This window comes from Bombina bombina, chromosome 4 (assembly GCF_027579735.1).
Source record: "Bombina bombina isolate aBomBom1 chromosome 4, aBomBom1.pri, whole genome shotgun sequence".
Classification (NCBI taxonomy): Eukaryota; Metazoa; Chordata; class Amphibia; order Anura; family Bombinatoridae; genus Bombina; species Bombina bombina.
In genome coordinates, this window is record NC_069502.1 from 856,849,331 (window position 1) to 856,867,059 (window position 17,729).

Consider the following 17,729-nt stretch of genomic DNA (forward strand, 5'->3'; position numbering starts at 1 on the left):
CTAGATAGGAGTTTATATGAGACTCTCTCCAGGAAGAAGAAAGAGTAGTTCGTGAGACCTCGTCGATTGAAAATTCAATTATTTTACTGTCCTCCAAATTTTGTTGCAAAATTGCTCCCCATTTGGTAGAAATGTTTTCCAGATTAAGATCTCCTTTTAAGGAGCTTAAATCTAAATAAATGGGGGAAATTGACGTAAGGCCATTTTTAGCTAATGTTAGCCATTTCTCTATGGGTCCCATTGTCCAACTCCAACCGAATTCATCAACGAGGCCCATAGCAAAATGCCTTGCTTGTAGCTAAGCAAAGAATTCTTTATGGGAAAGACCAAACTCCTCTCTTAATGCGCCAAAGGTCTTTATACATTTTCTCTCCAAGTCTAATAATTGAGAGATGTTGTTTAACCCCAGGGCTTTCCATTTTTGGAATTAGGCTGATTGAATTCCTGCTTGAAAGAGAGGGTTACCGGTTAAGGGGATAAAACTTGGATACTTTATGCTTTATTTTGAGGAGTTTACAGATTTTCCACCAGGCCTGCAATGGAATAAACATGGTCTTCAATTTTTTTAGCTCACTGGGGAGAGAGGTGACAGTGCAGTGGATAATTGCTGAAGGTGCAAAGGGATTTACTATGCTTTTTTCAAGCTCATTATTCGTGACATAGTCCTTCTCAAATATCCAGTCCATAATTAAACGAGCCAGAAAAGCATAGTTGTATAGTTTAATGTCTGGCAAGGCCAACCCTGCATATTTTTTAGGAAGAGAGAGTTTAAGGAGGGAAATTCTAGGTTTCTTGTTTTGCCAAATAAATTTCCTCAGCACCATATTATGATGGAGAATGTCTTTTCCCTTAAGAATCACTGGGGTGTTTTGTAACACATATAATAATTTCGGAAGACATACCATTTTATAAAGAGCAATTCGACCCGAAAGGGAAAGGGGAATACTTTGCCACTTTTTTAAGTCCTCCTTAATTTTATACAGGACTGGAGGTATATTAAGTTTGTACCACTCTTTAGGGTTGGAAGATATTATAATACCAAGATAAGTGAAGAAATCAGTCACTATTTAAATGGGATATCCGTGGGGGGGTCCTTTGGTTGCTTGATCCATATAAGCTCAGATTTCGATGTGTTTACTTTGTAGCCTGAGAAGGAACCAAATTGTTTAATAATTGATATTAATTTCGGGATATTAACACGGGTATCGGAGATGTAAATTAGGATGTCATCAGCGTAGAGTGCGATTTTCATCTCTTTCTTACCAATCTTGATACCGTCAAGACATTGTCTAACATATATGGCCAAAGGTTCGATAGAAATGTCGAAGAGAAGGGGGTAAAGGGGACACCCCTGACGAGTTCCTCTCTTGAGATAGATATTAGAAGAGAGTGTGCCATTAACTATCATCCTAGTGGAAGCAGATTTATGAAGATTGTTGACATAACTAAGAAAATTACCAGTTAAACCGAATTGCTGAAGAGAATGAGAAAGATGATCAAAATGAACTGAGTCAAAGGATTTTTCAGCATCAATTGAAATAATTGCAGCATCCAGGGTGTCCCCTCTACCCCCCTCCCCTCTCCCCTCTCTGGAAAAGTAATCTATGGTTAAAAAGAGTTCCCTTATCTTTGCTGAAGAATTTCGATTGAGTAAAAATCCCGCTTGATCCTTATGGATAACCTTAGGAAGAAGTAACTGGAGCCTTGAGGCTAAAATTGAGGCCATTATTTTGTAGTCCACATTGAGCAATGCAATGGGCCTATAAGATTCCTTTTCATCCGGCTCTTTTCTTGGTTTAAGAATTAGGGTGGTGTATGATGCTGCAAAAGTAACTGGTGGGGTAATGCCCTTTATATATATATCATTATAGACCGAAGAAAGATAAGGTGAAATTACTATTGATAAAATCTTGTAGAATTCGTTAGGAAGGCCATCAGGGCCTGAAGCTTTATTTAAAGCCAGATCTTGGATTGCTTTAGAGATCTCTATTTCAGATATGGGACTATTAAGAGGTTCAATCAGATCAGGAGATAACGTGCAAAAGTCCCAGAATGATCTTTGCTCAGAAACATTTGAATGTTTCAAGGAATATAAATCCTGATAATATTTTGTAAAGACCTGGATGATCTCTTCTGAGGACGTTATAGTTTTCCCTTCTGACTGTAAAGAATCTATTAATGAGGGAGATTTATTAGTTTTTACTAATCTTGCCAAGATTTTCCCAGATTTACTTCCATATCTGTATAATTTTGCTTGAAACTTCAAATCCCTCTGAGTCGTCTTTAATGCTTGAATGTATTTTAGCCAACTTCTTGAAGATTTATCTAAGAGATATAAGTTGTATGAATTAGAGATAGATTTTAAGATTTCTTTTTCCCTATGTTTAAATTTCTTTGTCCTATTAATGGTATAGGCTAAGATCTCTCCCCTTACTACCGCCTTGGCTGCTTCCCAAAAAATGATCGGGCGGTTAACATAATCCTGATTAAAAGAAGTAAATTCTTGGAATTTAGAAATAAGCCAATTTTTAAATTTAAAGGGCCATGATACCCACATTTTTTCTTTCATGATTTAGAAAGAGAATGCATTTTTAAACATCTTTCTAATTTACTTCTATTATCTAATTTGTTTTATTCTCTTGATATTCTTTGCTGAAAAGCATATCTAGATATGCTCAGTAGCTGCTGATTGGTTGCTGCACATAGAAGTCTCATGTGATTGGCTCACCCATGTGCATTGCTTTTTCTTCAAATAAGGATATCTCAAAAATGAAGCAAAATAAATAATAGAAGTAAATTGTAATGTTGTTTAAATTTGTATGTTCTATCTGAATCGTGAAAGAAAGATTTTGGGTTTAGTGGCCCTTTAAGATCGGATGCTAAGTATGTTGGAAAATAGAACCTGGAGTATCTTGGGATAACGTTGTTGGTATTAAGCTCTAGAAAAATTGGGGCATGATCTGAGATGCAAATAGGAAGAATTCCAGTGGACAGACTTGACGCACAGAGCCTTTCATCTAGAAGAATTACATCTATTCTTGATAAAGACTTGTGTGCCTTAGAGATGCAAGAAAATTCCCTAGAGTCCGGGTTCTGGATTCTCCAGATGTCTCTAACTCCGAGAATCTGGTATAGTCTGAGGTACATTTTTGTTTCTAGATTATCTCTTTTTGTTCTATGAGAGGCGCTTTTGTGCCTTAATCTATCTAGGGGACTTTGGGGTGCCATATTTAGGTCCCCTCCAAGAATTAGGTAGCCTTCTCTATATGTAATTAGCTTAGCTTGGAGAGTGTCCCAGAAAGAAAAGCTAAAGATATTGGGAGCGTAAACATTGCAAAGTGTATATATTGTATTAGATATTTTAATTTTAGCCAATAAGAATCTCCCCTCCGAGTCCGCAAATATGTGAAGAATTTGATATTTAAGCCTTTTCCCCAGTAGGATTGCTACTCCTCCTTTCCTTTGGATACTCGGGGAGGCCAGCACTTCATTGACCCAGGAGGTCTTGAGTTTAAGAACTTCTTCCATTTTTAAATGGGTCTCCTGCAAAAAAGCAATGTCGGAGTTTATTTTTCTTAACTGTGAGATGATTGATTTACGTTTAATGGGTGATGTGATGCCCCCTATGTTCCAAGAGGTCACTTTAAAAGCAGATAGCATTATTTTTTTTTAATAAGACCAGAGAAGACAAAACAAAACAAGACCAAACAAAACATAACATAACATAACAAAACAAAACAAAACAAAAAAAATATATGGGGAAAAAAACTTATTCCTGGAACTTTTTAAGTTCCCATCCCAGGTATTATCACTACGCTTGACAAACCCTGAATTATGCATCTTAAATTGATATCTAATAATTATTCAGAGCATCCTAACTTGTGCAGTCATAGTCCTAAGTTTTCTAATGGAAAAGTCTCAGTACAGAATTTCTCAGCATTTTTGGCTGAGTCAAAAAAGTAGGTTTGATCATTTGCTGAGATCTTAAGTCTAGCTGGGTAGGTTATTGTAGCCTTAATATTATGGTTTATTAGTCTTGTGCATATTGGGGCTAATTCTCTTCTTTTAGCAGCAGTTTCTGCAGAGAAATCTTGGAAAATCATGATTTTTGCTTCTCCTAAGTATATAGGCTGATGTTTACGATAGTAGTGTAAGAGTGTAATTTTGTCCTGGAAGTTTAAAGCTTTCGCTATAATAGGTCTAGGTTTAGTTCTTATGCGTTCTTTATCAGTGATATGTGGGCCTATTCGATGCGCTCTCTCTAATATAAATTGTGATTGGGAGTGTGGAATTTTTAACAATTGAGGAATAGTAACTGTTAACAATTTGTACAAATCCTCATATTGTTTGTCTTCTGGGACTCCTATAACTCTAAAATTGTTTCTCCGGGCGCGGTTTTCTAGGTCCTCTAATTTGCTCTGAACTTTTAATAGGGTGGTATTTAGGACCTCCAATTTAGAGTTCTGAGTCAATGTTAAATCCTCCAAACCCGAGGTTCTCTGTTCCACCTCTGAAAGTCTAGCGGAGAACTGTTTAAATTCATTTGATAATGACGTGATGTCCTGTTTAATTTCTAATTTGAGGGAGTCAAATTTTGGAGTTAGTGGGGGGCGGAGCCAACTGCCAAAGCAGAGAGATGCATCTTTTTAGAGCTCCTGTTACTTGTTCAAATACTTTATTATTTTGAGAGCATTAAGGAAACCTTTTTTATAGCTTTAATCTTTATTACACCCTGAGGAGTGTGGTGCATTTTACAAGGGCTTTGTAAACAGTATTTGACTTCGCATTAGAGCAAAAATATCTCTGGCCCGCTTCCTTAGCTGAGGAAGGTGACGCGCCATTTTATAGATCATCCACGCATTGGTGCTCTTATTGAAGATATACAAAGTACAATGGAGAGGCCAATTATCTGCATACTACATGAGTTAATGCTGACTATGGATGCCCACCAAGACGATCTGGTAGCAGAACTTAGAAAGGCTAGAGATGGGAACCGAGATCTATCGGCAACAAGTGAGAACATGGCGGCAATTGAGAGGTATAAACCGGGCACTTTGCATGTGAACTATGATGCTTCTCAATGGGCAAAGATTGTTCACGGTGATGATAGTAGGTATACTAGGTCCCATATGGGGGAATCAACAGGACTGCCCACGCAATCGGACCCCCTGCAGCCCACTGCCGCTAATGTGGTTGACACATGCTATCAACAGCGAGATACGGGGCCTCTGCTAGTTACGCTAATAGCTCCCACTGGCAGTACCCTTCTGGTCTTATCAGGAGAGCTCTGGCATGACACTGCTGGAATAACACCACTGGAACCTGATTCATCTACTGACGGCTCTCGAGTCAAAACAGCGCTGCTCACTGAGGTTCTGCTTAAGATCTACATGGCGCCTCCGACCGCAAAGATCTACAACTCTGCTCCCAGCAGACTACTGTCACACCGCGATCCGATACCCCGGCTTGCCAACAGGAGCCACATTCCATACGGCCCAGCACCTCAACCTCTCGGTATGTCCCACCTAAGACATATTACAAGGACTGGAGTAGGGTAATGCAGAAGTTATGTTTGCGAGGCTAGGCCCTCCCGCCCTTACATAGGGCTTTCTTGCATGCATGTCTACTGGACATTTTTCTGGGAGACAAATCCTATATAACATCGGAAGAAATTACACAGGACATTTGCTGTTTTAAACAATCTTTACTGCTTATATTTGGCCTGACTATTTGCAGTGTACTGTGTACTATGATAAGATAACGCCTTCCAAGTATGAGAATTCATGTTTAGCAGTTAATTTATGTTACATTCTAATAAAAAGCTTTTCTTGAATGTTGCAGGGAATGTTGGACTACGGTTTGTATGTTATAGCTACAGCTGACTCTATAGTTTGCAGTCCCCACATTTATACATAGAAGTGCCTTTCCTGTGTAGCCCCAGGTGATAAGACTGCAGTCTTTTCTGTTTTGCTATTCCCAAATAGACTGCACAATATGCTGTAATAGAGGATGATATTTCTCACACTATATGGTTATGTTATTTACTAGACTTTGGATGTGGTATGTCTTGTCCCTTGAATCTATACATATCCTTCTAAAGCACTTATAACTGTTTATACTGTATATGTGTTTACAAGTTATATCCCCATTTGTGACAGACAGATTTAACTTACAGCAAATTAGAACTGATTTACACTGAAAACACTCATGTTACTGTTCTCGACTTCTACTGACTATTTTATATGTTATATGTTCAAAACCCCTTACTTGTGCTTTAGTTTATACATTAGGTTTGATAGAAGCGTAGCTATCCATTTCAGACATGGTCTTAGCCTTTATAGCTATGTTTTAACTATTAACTCCCCTCCCAGGCACAGTTTTGGTCTATTCCTTATTGTAGGACACTGAGTAGCGCTTCAAATGATTAGTTATTCAGAACAGATCTTACTAAGTCAGTGTTAGTGCAGTCATATACAGTTTCTTATTCTATAATATCTTAATTACTGTCTTATGCTCTTTGTCTACTTCTACAGGGCCTTAAAATTACATTCCATGCACGTTTTGTGTATAGAAAGCAGTTTATACGCATGTTAACATGTAAGGTTTAATATGTTTGTTAGATTGGATATATAATGTATTTTGCAACTATTGGTCGAATGCCAACACCCATTCAAGTTCATAATGTTTATAGGTTATGATATATACAGCTAGCAGGCTTTACCTATGGATTTATCTTTACTAATAGTGTAGACGTTTATAATAAGCCCTTTAAATGCCCTAACCTTACAATAGATCTACGCATACACACTCCTTTAAAGGTGACTTCCAGTTTTAGGGATCTCTAGGCATCGATTAAATTTTAGGAACTATGATGCTAACCTATCGCTGCCAGGCTCAGTGGCTCTTCGGGCTACAACTGTCAGAAATGGTCTTAGCCCTTATTACTATGTTAAGTTACACCCACACATTATAAACTTGCCTAGTAGTGTGCACATAACAACCACATTACATAGAGTACAAGGACTCTGATGTTCATGTTATATTTGTACCAGTCACTAATGTCATCACGGCCTTAACCTTCTCAAAGGTACATGGGTTAATTCGTTCATCGGAGTTTGCTTCCTGAAACAACACATTATCGTATTATTGAGCTATCTACATTTTAATCTCATATGGCTATCTCTGGAGTCCTATGCAGTCACTGTGAACCTAATTATCCATAGGGGGCTATCCTCCAGACTTAACTCCATTAAAAGATATATAGACCTCATCACAACCACAGCCCATAGCTTGAGTAATACAATTAATAGACTATTTACCTTAAGAGTAAAGGGGAAAATTATTCGTATATATAAGCTAATGGCCTCGCATCTCTATGAGGGAGTTTGTTATATTTCACCAACAATATGAAGTTCTGTTGTCTGTACCCCCATATTATAGACACAATTTACGGTTTAGCAGTGAATGTTAAGTATGTTAAGATATGTTATGTAAGTGTATACTATTATAGCTCTGGCGGCTTCGTGAGAGCTCTCACTTCCCTATACTCTGAGAAACATGTTGATTTGCTTTAATTTAGGCACTGGCTTGTCATTATGCCCTTATACCTATATGTAAATAAACGCTGTACAGTTAACGATTATGCCTACTATATACTACATACCCTCTGCAATATAGCCTTCTTAGTTAAGCTTTCCTAGATACTAGTGAAATTTCTCCCATTCAGGGTCTCTTCACTAATGCTGATATCCGAGATAGAAAGTTTAATTCCCATATACTCCCCCTGACCTGTGTTATATAAGTTGTTACAAAGAGATGTCTCTTGTACTTTTCTCTTCGTGCCCTACCATGTATATCGTTTCCTAATAGTTTCAAAGTTTTATCTATCTTATTTCCGGGCAAAATATGCTATATATTTTATGTTAATCAGCAGAGTAGCCTTTAGCCACTATTTAGCTACTTCACCTAGCGTTAAGATGTCACTTTGCCCCACTACCTACTCTTAAGTAGACTAATTCCCCAAGGCATATCTGATTTATCTTTTTAGTAATCCAGCTGCCAGACCTACGATCTCCACATCTGGGTACTCCTAAATTTACTCCAGGTGCCCTATGCTACTTACATATATAGTTGGCTCCGTCCTCCCACCACCACCCCTTCTCCTATACATATAGCGGTGCTTACCCGCTGAATATCCCCTTCCCCCTATATATCTCAGCCCGAGAGTGGCTGATACTTTTTTGAACCCTCCACAGACTGATATTTTGGTATTGGGTAATATTTTATTAGAATGTGGAGTTCATACGCTGTTAATATAAAAAGAAGTGATGTTTCATCTCGCCAAAGATATTGTCTATCTTCATAACCTGACTTGAAATGTATTTTTTTTTCTTGCTGTATGTGCATATTGCTTTCTTAATAATGCCTTTGTATAGACAATGTATTATTCTTTTTGTTGTAACTTTTGCCTTATGGCGAGTCTCTGTTTAGGTGATATATGCTTTAACTTCAATAAAAAAATTATTTTCAAAAAAAAAAAAAAAATTTTGGAGTTAGTGCATCAGATATGTTGGACACTAAAGCTTGAATGTCTAATGTTTCAACTGTATGTAGTGGGCTAGCACTAGCAATATGTATGTCTGCTGCAGTTTCAGTAATGTTTTTATTTCTCTTTTCCCTTTTATGGGCCGCCATAGTTGCAGGTGAGTTTTTAGCTTGTGTATATAGAAATTTGTCCATGTGACTGATTATCACGTGAAGGGTGATCAGTGCTTAAAATAAGATATAGGAGTGAAGGGATAGTGTTTGGGAAGGTGTGAAATACAATTTTAGGTGTAAGATATATTTTATTATATATAGGACAAAAGAAAAAAAGAAGCACAAAGTGAAGTGAGAGAGGAAAAAAAAAAAAAAGAAAAAAAAAAAAAAGACACACCAAAGTGAATTGTGTATATACCAACTGTGGCAGACGGCTAAGGATTGGAGAAAGAGTTTTACAAGACGTAGAAAATTAAAAAAAAAAACAGGTAAAGAGCAGAACTAACTATCTGTTAGATCCAATATCTGTACTGTTTCAAAGGAAAAACCTATTCAGCTTATTAAGTTTTATGATTCGATTAAAGTTGTGGAGACAACAAAAGTAATTTTTTTAAAGAAGAAGAGCACAGTATATAGAATTTTGAGATAAAGAGATTACCCAGATATATCATGCATTAAACACAACCTTTTGCAAACAATTGTAAATCATGTGTCAACTTTTCAAAAATAACTTATTTTTTCTCTTTCAGGAGCAATAGAGTAAACTTAGCATTTAGTAATTATTTTAAACAATTTCAGCCTATTGAGTCTACTATTATCCCCCTTTCTTGTCCCTGATCTTTATTTCCCCTTCCCTTCTTCTATCTTTTGCAAGATCGTAACAGTAGGTTAAATAAGCAGATGTTATTTTGCACAACAATTTGTTACTTGATATAGAACAGTTCTAAGGGTAACCTTTGTAATTGTTATATATGACTATTCAGTGTTTCAGGGAGTTCATTAGCCTAACCAAGCAATTTAAACTACCCTGCAAGATTTTCCCCTGCTCACACTCAAGCTATCAGAGGAGTTCTTGGTAGAACCACCTGTTATGGGTGGTGTGTGATGGGTGAAGATCTTCAACTAGAGTGTTTTAAAGTCCCATGAAAAAATGCCAATAGAGAGGACAATTAGCCTCAATGGTATCAAAAAAGTCTACTTGGTTGCAAATGTTAACGGATGTTTGATTGCCTTGTAAGCAAGTCCAATTTTCTTTTGGTTCAGTCCGCTTCTAGCGATGAGTGAAAAAGAGTAATTGTATAACAATATGGGCTTATTTCTACTCATAAGACGAGGCTAATTGTACAGGTATTTTGCCCATAATGAGAAAAAGGATGGTATCTGTTCTCGCACCACTATGGGAGCTTAGCTGGGCTTACCTTGGTTCCCACGAAGACCGTTCGTGTGTCCGTTCGCCTCTTCCATCCGCCAATACCTCCGATGTCTCTGCAATACGAGTGAAGCAGAAATGTGCCACTACGCTACGTGCGTGCAGCAAAGTGTATCAGAGGTAACCGATGCCAAGGTAAGCCCAGGTTGAGGTTGACCCCGTCAGAGAGAATTGTTTATACCCCCCCTCTCAAAAACTTCCGTGGAGAAGGGGAAAGAAAAGGTATTGTTCGCCAGGATATTTTTACTCCGGTCTCTGAATGTAGCTGGTCAGGGTGTCAGCGTTAACAGCTTCAGGTGAGCCAAGAGCAGAGGGAAGCAGTTTATTCAAGCGTTAGTGATAAGTAACACAAGTGTGGTGGTATTGCACTTAATGGAGCTCCGGTAGCATTTGAAGACGGGCTAAACAAGCCGCCCCAGGTCTAGGGTTTTCGGCGCGGGTAACTGCCGCCAATGACTTGAAGGGGAATGAAGAGCAGGTGTTCACCTGGCCTTGCACACTAGCTCCTCCCCCAGAACTCCCAGGGCATGTCTCACAATATTTATTTAAGCAACTTTTTTTTTAGTAGAAAAGAAAAACAATCATTTTAGTACGGTAATACATTTAAAACCCTAAATGCTTATGTTGAATACCACCATTTCCAAATGGAGGATATCCATCTGTTAAGAGAATGTCTAAGAGAAAACAATTGGTTAGTTTGTCTAGATCTTACAGACACTTATTTAACCGTACCAATTGCACAAAATCACTGGAAATTCCTAACTTTTCTCTGGGAGGGTCATCATTGGAATTTAACATGACTCCAATTGAGCCTGTCCTCCGCCCCTTGGATTTTCACCAAATTACTCTCCATTCAGAATCACTAACTCTCCACAATATTCTTATTAGAGTCCTTGGGTTTCATTGTCAACAAACAGAAATCTGTCCTTACCCCCACAGACCCGCATTGCCACCCTCTTTACCTCTGGCCGCCTTGGAAGCCCCTTGCCCCAGAGCTCCGTTCTTCTGGTGGTTGACACCCCTGGGAGAGGGCAAGATGTGGGCTAATTGCTGGAGGTGTGCTCCATAAGGAACCAGGGATTTTCAGAGCCTTCTCCGTGGACCGTCCCTTGGCTGACCGGGCCATGGAGCTGCCGGTCGGCTGCCTCAGCTCCGATCCCCGGTCCTTTTCAACCCCGGTCACTCCAGCGGCTATTTGTCCTAGAGCTCCGCTCTTTTGGGGATGGCTAGCCAGATAGGGCCAGATATGGGGTGATTGCTGGAGGGGAGCTCCCTTGGGAAATGAGGATCCTGGACACCACTTTGCCGCCCACTTCAGGTGTATGTTTGATCAGACGTAGCTTCAGCCCCCAGCCATGGATCATGAAACTTTTTGGACTGTAGAATCTGGGGGTAGAGAGCTTTCAAATGACACCTTGGTCGTGCCGCTCCTCTGGGATCACCCCGGAATCGCCATCCTGAGGCCGCTAGGACACAATGGGACATGGGGGTCTACGGAGGCAAAAAAAAGAAGGGGTGTGACCAGCGCCAAAAAATTAATTTACCACAAACTCCAAACTAGAGAATAGGGATCTCTCCAAAAGCCCTATAAAAAACAGTAATGAAAGGTTGGGTGACTAGGGAGCGCTAGAAGGATAAGCCAAAGTGTAACATATATATATAGAGAGAGATTATTAATGTATCAAATTGCTCTCGCTGATCAAAGTGAACAATTGTAGAAGATAAACCGCAAATGTTATTTGATCAGTAAGAAACAATGTAGGAACAGTATATGTTCAAACTAAAATAAATGGATACAATAATAAATCAATAAAATATAAATATAATAATAAAAATAATAAATCCCAGGATGATTGAAGGTGCTGGTTACATGTAAGTCATACAATGATTTAATAATTACATATGTAAAACACTAAAAACATCAAAAAACACACTATTAGGTTGACCTACTAAAATAATACAATATACTACAATAATACAATGTACTGTATATAAAAAGCACTGTGGATAAATAAGGGGATTCGGTACTTCAATAATATGCTGACATGAAAGTGTTCCAGTATAAATATGTGTATCGAGTCCCAAAAAAGAATCCTAGTGCAGCATGATCTATTGCGGCCTTAGTTGATTTCTAGCAGCTATCCTTAGTAAAGTGCGTGTGTAGTTCAACCTATAGAGAAGGGGAGTTCCTTTTAGTGCAGCATAGGGTAGCGTGGATAAGAAACAATATCCGTACTCACAGTTAAAACTGCTTGTGTCGGCGTCTGATACAGATCACTCCAATTTCCCTGTATGGCAAGTTCCCAAAAAAAGGCTCCATGTGCAGTGTCTGTCCGACAAGCCTCTACGTGCCACCCTGACAGGTGTATATTAATATGCAAGATGTTATACAAGGATTAGGTGGAAACTCAGTGGCTGCAGATAATGTCTCTGTTGGGTCTGATCGTATTCAACAAATCAGAAAGCCCTCAGATCTGCCTTTGGCGATATTACTGCACCACTATTGGAGTTTATTTGCCAAATGCTGAAATCAGCAGGATAACAGGTGTGCTTCACTACGGAAGCAAGATTGAGCAACGCGTTTCAAAATACTTTCTTTTTCAAGCTCATCTATGGAGGCGCCAACCTGTCTGGAAAGGCGGGAATGGCGGGAATACTGTGGGATTGTCCAGTGTCTTATCAAGATGAGGTTCTGTATAAATGTTGTGTGTGTGTCCCAATAAAACTCTTTTTTTTGTTTCACCTGAATGCTAGTATGTCTAATTATTTGGGTGGGAATCTCTACTATCGCTTCTTCTCTGCTACAGGTTCCAGGTTTTGGGAGATCGGTTGGCGGAGCTACTCAGTCGGGGTAGCTGGTAATCCGCCACATTGGTGGCAGCGGTGGGATGCTTCCAATTTCCTGGAAAATTCAAACCACCACCTAAAGACAAGCCCGGATGGAGACTTGAGGGAAGACTGCAGGCACCAGGAGCAGAACAACCCTCACCAGAGAAATGCTGGAAGGTGACCAGGCGGCCGGTGGGCCGGATGACAACGAACAGCCTCCTACAGCGCCCAGTACTGTATCCACATCGGGGACATCCGCATGTGATATACAACGGGAAGTGGAATGGCGGTTGGCGCTGTATGATAACCGGCCACCTCAGGAGGTCATCACCAAGATAATCTCAGAGGTTACTCAGCTCAGGTTAGCGGAGCTCCATCAGTCTATGGGAGGGACTCCATTCGCCCTCTGGGGTGCAGGCTCCCTGAGCACCCAAGTTACCTCATGGGGCCTTCCGAGCCTACAAAGAAGAGGATGAAGATATTGATTGCTATCTTCAGGTTTTTGAGATGCAATATGAACTGCAGGGGGTCGCCTATGGTGACCGACTACCGGGTCCTGATCGGCAAGCTGTCTGGACAAGCTTTAGATGCTTTCCATTCTACCCCTCCAGAGGACCAGAAGGACTATAGCAAGGTGAAAGACTGTATCCTTGCTCATTATGGGCTCACGCCGGAGGCTTACCTGCAGAAATTCCGGGCACTACTGAAGCCCATCACAGCAGACCAGGTGGCTGCCCTGGCGGATCAGTATGCGGCTGCCCGCCACCCGGGTTCCTTCTGAACCACAGCCAACCCTCTGCCCGACTCTAGCCGCCATCAGGCCACCGGCGACTACCAACCGGCCCTCGGCCCGTCCAGCCTTTGTCCCTCCAGCAAGAGTCAGGAACTCAAGGGGATGCTTCGCCTGTGGGCAACCCGGCCATATTAAACGAGAATGTCCGACTCTTCCATGTCGCGGCCAACTATATGTATGCCCCGGTTGACTACTCTGAATGGGCTGAAGAGGAGGTCGGCACCCTACAAGAAGCCAAACTGGTGTCCTCCAATAACTGCCAGCACCATTGCCAGACAGGTTGGTTCAATGGGAAGGCGGTCCAGGGATTAAGGGACAACTGATCCACCATTATCCTGATCCAACCCCACCTGGCTTTCCCGTCTACATCCACTGGAAAGACTCTTGTTGTTCGGTGGCTGGAGGTGCTACTGTGCGATTTCCCAAAGCTTGTGTCCCTCTAGCTTGGGGCGCGTGCTGTTGACGTGGGTGTGATGTAGGACCTTCCCACAGAGGTCCTACTGGGAGATGACCTTGGCCTCCTTGTTTCCACCTTTTTGGAGGATACTCCCCCCCGGATTCCTGCCTAGTGACCACCCGCAGGCCAGCTCAACGCCAAGCTAACACACTGGAGCCGAGGGCCCAGGTAAGACCTTCTGCCCACACTCCTTCCCTTCCCCGACGCCTGCCACCAGCCCCTGCCACCCTTCCCAACCAACTATCCTGGGCCTCCCCCTATAAATTTGCCCAAGAGACTGTGGTACGATCGTAATACTCGTAGCCAAATTCTGGTAGTAGGACAGAGGGTCCTAGCCTCAAAATGGACAAGCTACAGGCTTCATGGCAAGGACCTTTCATCTGAACATGCTAAAGGAATATGTAGAACAACCCAAGGAGGTAGCCACTATTTGTGCTCCGGCTGTGGAGGACTCTGTGAGAATTCCCATGCTGGAGCTCCCCGGCCCAAATGAGACCCCCCAGGGAGTAGGAGACATAACCCTAGACGAATGGCTAGCGGTTGGCCAGAGAAAGCAAGTCCAGCAGTTACTAGAGGACCACCAGATGTTCTCCAATGTCCCTGGGTATACCTCAGTGGCCATACACAGAGTAGAAACCCCGGGACAGGCTCCCCTGAGACAGGTAGCTTACCAAGTACCTGAAGCTGTCAAAAACAGTATGCACCAGTAGCTCAGGGGAATGTTGGACCTCGGCGTTGTTGAACCGTCCAGCCGCCCCTGGGCCTCCCCGGTGGTGCTGGTCCACAAGAAAGATGGTACCACCTGGTACTACCGTAAGCTCAATGACAGAGCCACCACTGATGCCTACCCGATGCCCCGAGTCGATGAACTCCTTGATAGAATTGCCAGAGGCGACTTCCTAACTACCCTTGACCTCTGCACTGGATATTAGCAGATCCCCCTAGAACCTGAGTACATCTCCAAGTCCGCTTTCATCACCCCTTTTGGCCTCTATCAGTTTAAGGTCATGCCATTTGGGATAAGGAACACCCCAGCCACCTTCCAGAGGGTGGTGGATCACCTGCTGGATGGCCTCCAGGATTATGCCTGCGCATACCTGGATGACATCACCATCTTCAGCAACACCTGGGAGGACCATATGCTCCACCTAGGTTTCATTTTAGATTGCCTCAGGGCTGCCGGGCTGACCCTGAAGCCCAACAAGTGCATTATAGAATGCTCGGAGGGCCATTGAGTAGGCTGCAGAAAGCAGTGGCCAGAGCCGGCCAAGGTTGATGCAGTGGCAAACTGGCCCACTCCTCGAACCAAGACCCAAGTCCTAGCCTTCCTAGGAACCGCTTGCTATTATCGGAGGTTCGTCCCCAATTATAGTACCCTCGCCAAACCCATGACCGACCTAACCCGTAAAAGACTGCCCTGACAGGTCTTTTGGTCCCCAGAGTGTGAAGCCTCTCCCAAAGCCTCAAGTCCATCTTGGTCACTGCCCCTGTCTTGGCCGCCCCTAACCCCAACAAACAGTTTTGTGTTCACACAGATGCTTCCATGTTCAGGCTGGGAGCAGTCCTGAGCCAAATGGATGAAGTAGGACAAGACCACCCAGTAGGAAGCTGTTAAGCAGAGAGGCGGCGGTGGAAAAGGAATGCCTAGCCCTGGTATGGGCCCTCAAGAAACTGTCCTCACTGACCACAACCCTCTGGTGTGGCTGAACCGAGTATCGGGAGATAATGGACACTTGTTAAGGTGGAGTTTAGCTCTGCAGCCCTTCAACTTCAACATTCACAGTACAGGCCAGGACAGAGCAATGGGAATGCTGATGGACTTTCCAGACAGACTGAAATAGAGTGCTCCTCAGACAGCCCCAGGTAGACCCGTGTGGATCTAGCCAGGTTTGCCGAACTGGAAGGGGGGAGTTGTCACGGCATCAGGCTGCAAGGGTTAAACCCCTACCCCCCCCTACTACTTCACCCCTTTTTCTCCTGTTGCTTGTTTTGTCCAACTGAAACATGTCTTGGAAGAACTGGACTTGGAATCGCCTACTGCCTCTGCGGCCGGCCCGGCCCCCTGGAGCTACCGACCGGCTGCCTGGACTCGCCTTGACACCCTCTGTACCTTCGGCTGCCTCGGAAACACCTTGTCCTAGAGCACAGCTCTTCTGGTGGTTGGCACCCCTGGGAGGGGGCAAGATGTGGGCCAATTGCCGGAGGCATGCTCCATAAGGAACCAGGGATTTTAGGAGCCTTCTCCATGAACCGTCCCTCGGCTGACTGGGCCATGGAACTGCCGGTCGGCCGCCTCAGCTCCAATCCCCTTCAACCCGGTTGCTCCAGTGGCTATTTGTCCTAGAGCTCCGCTCTTTTGGGGATGGCTAGCTCTTGGGTAGGGCCAGATATGGGGTGATTGCCGGAGGGGAGCTCCCTTTGCAAATGGGGGTTCCGGACCCCACTTTGATGCTGGTGTATGTTTGGTCGGCTGTAGCTTCTGCCCCCAGCCATGAATCATGTCGCTTTTTAGACTGTAGAACCTGGGGGCCGAGAGCTTTTCAATGACACCTTGTTTGTGCCGCCGCTGCCCTGGGATAACCCTGGAATCCCATCCTGGGGCCGCTAGGACACAATGGGACATGGGGGTCTATGAAGGCGCCAGCCTGTCTGGAGGGGCGGAAAAACTGTGGGATTGTCCAGTGTCTTATCAAAATGAGGTTCTGTATAAATGTTGTGTGTGTGTCCCAAAAAACCTCTCCTTTTTGTTTCACCTGAATGCTAGTATGTCTAGTTATTTGGGTGGGAATCACTACTATCGCTTCTTCTCCGCTACATAGCAGCGGGATCCAGGTTTTGGGAGATTGGTTGGCGAAGCTACTCAGTCGGAGTAGCCGGTAATCCGTCATGATACTGTTCTCTAAACTTTGAGTCTTCCTTCAGACAAAGTCAATAACATAAAAAAATGAACTTACAAAAACCCTCTCCAAAAATTCTGGTCCCATCAGAACAGTAGCCAGAATAGTAGGATCATCATCCTCTATTCAGGCTATTTTTCCAGCCCCTCTACATTATCATGAGCTACAGGAGACTGAAAATCTCTCATTTGAGGAAAAGTTTCTCTTATTCCCATCCTATCTCGTTATCTCCAGAAGTCAAAGAAGAGCACTCTTTATGGCTTTACCATTTGGAAGCCTGAAATGGGAGAGCAATTTTTGGCAAATCTCCAGATTTAATCATAGAAACTGATGCCAGTCGTTCGGGTTATGGAGTCCGTTGTGGTCCTTCCATCACAGGAGGCAAATGGACTCTGGAAGAGAAACGCGTTCACAAAAATTGCAGTCACGAGTTTTGTCAAATGTTCTACTCCTGTTTCCATTCTACTGCGTATGGACTAAATCCAGAGACCTTTCCAACATTACCAAGGGGTTAATTCACCTCTGCCTAGACAGGAACATTTCCATCAAGGTAGAATATATTCCAGGTCAATCAAATTCAGCAGCAGATTGGGGATCTTGACACTGATCCAGTGATTGGAAATTAGACAGGAATCTTTTTCTTTCCCTCCAATCCCTTAGGGGTCCTTTTCTATTAGATCTCTTTGTATTCCGACTCAATTTCCAAATGCATCCTTAAAGGGACATTCTTGTCCAAATTAAACTTTCATTATTCAGATAGGACATGTCATTTTAATTAACTTTCCA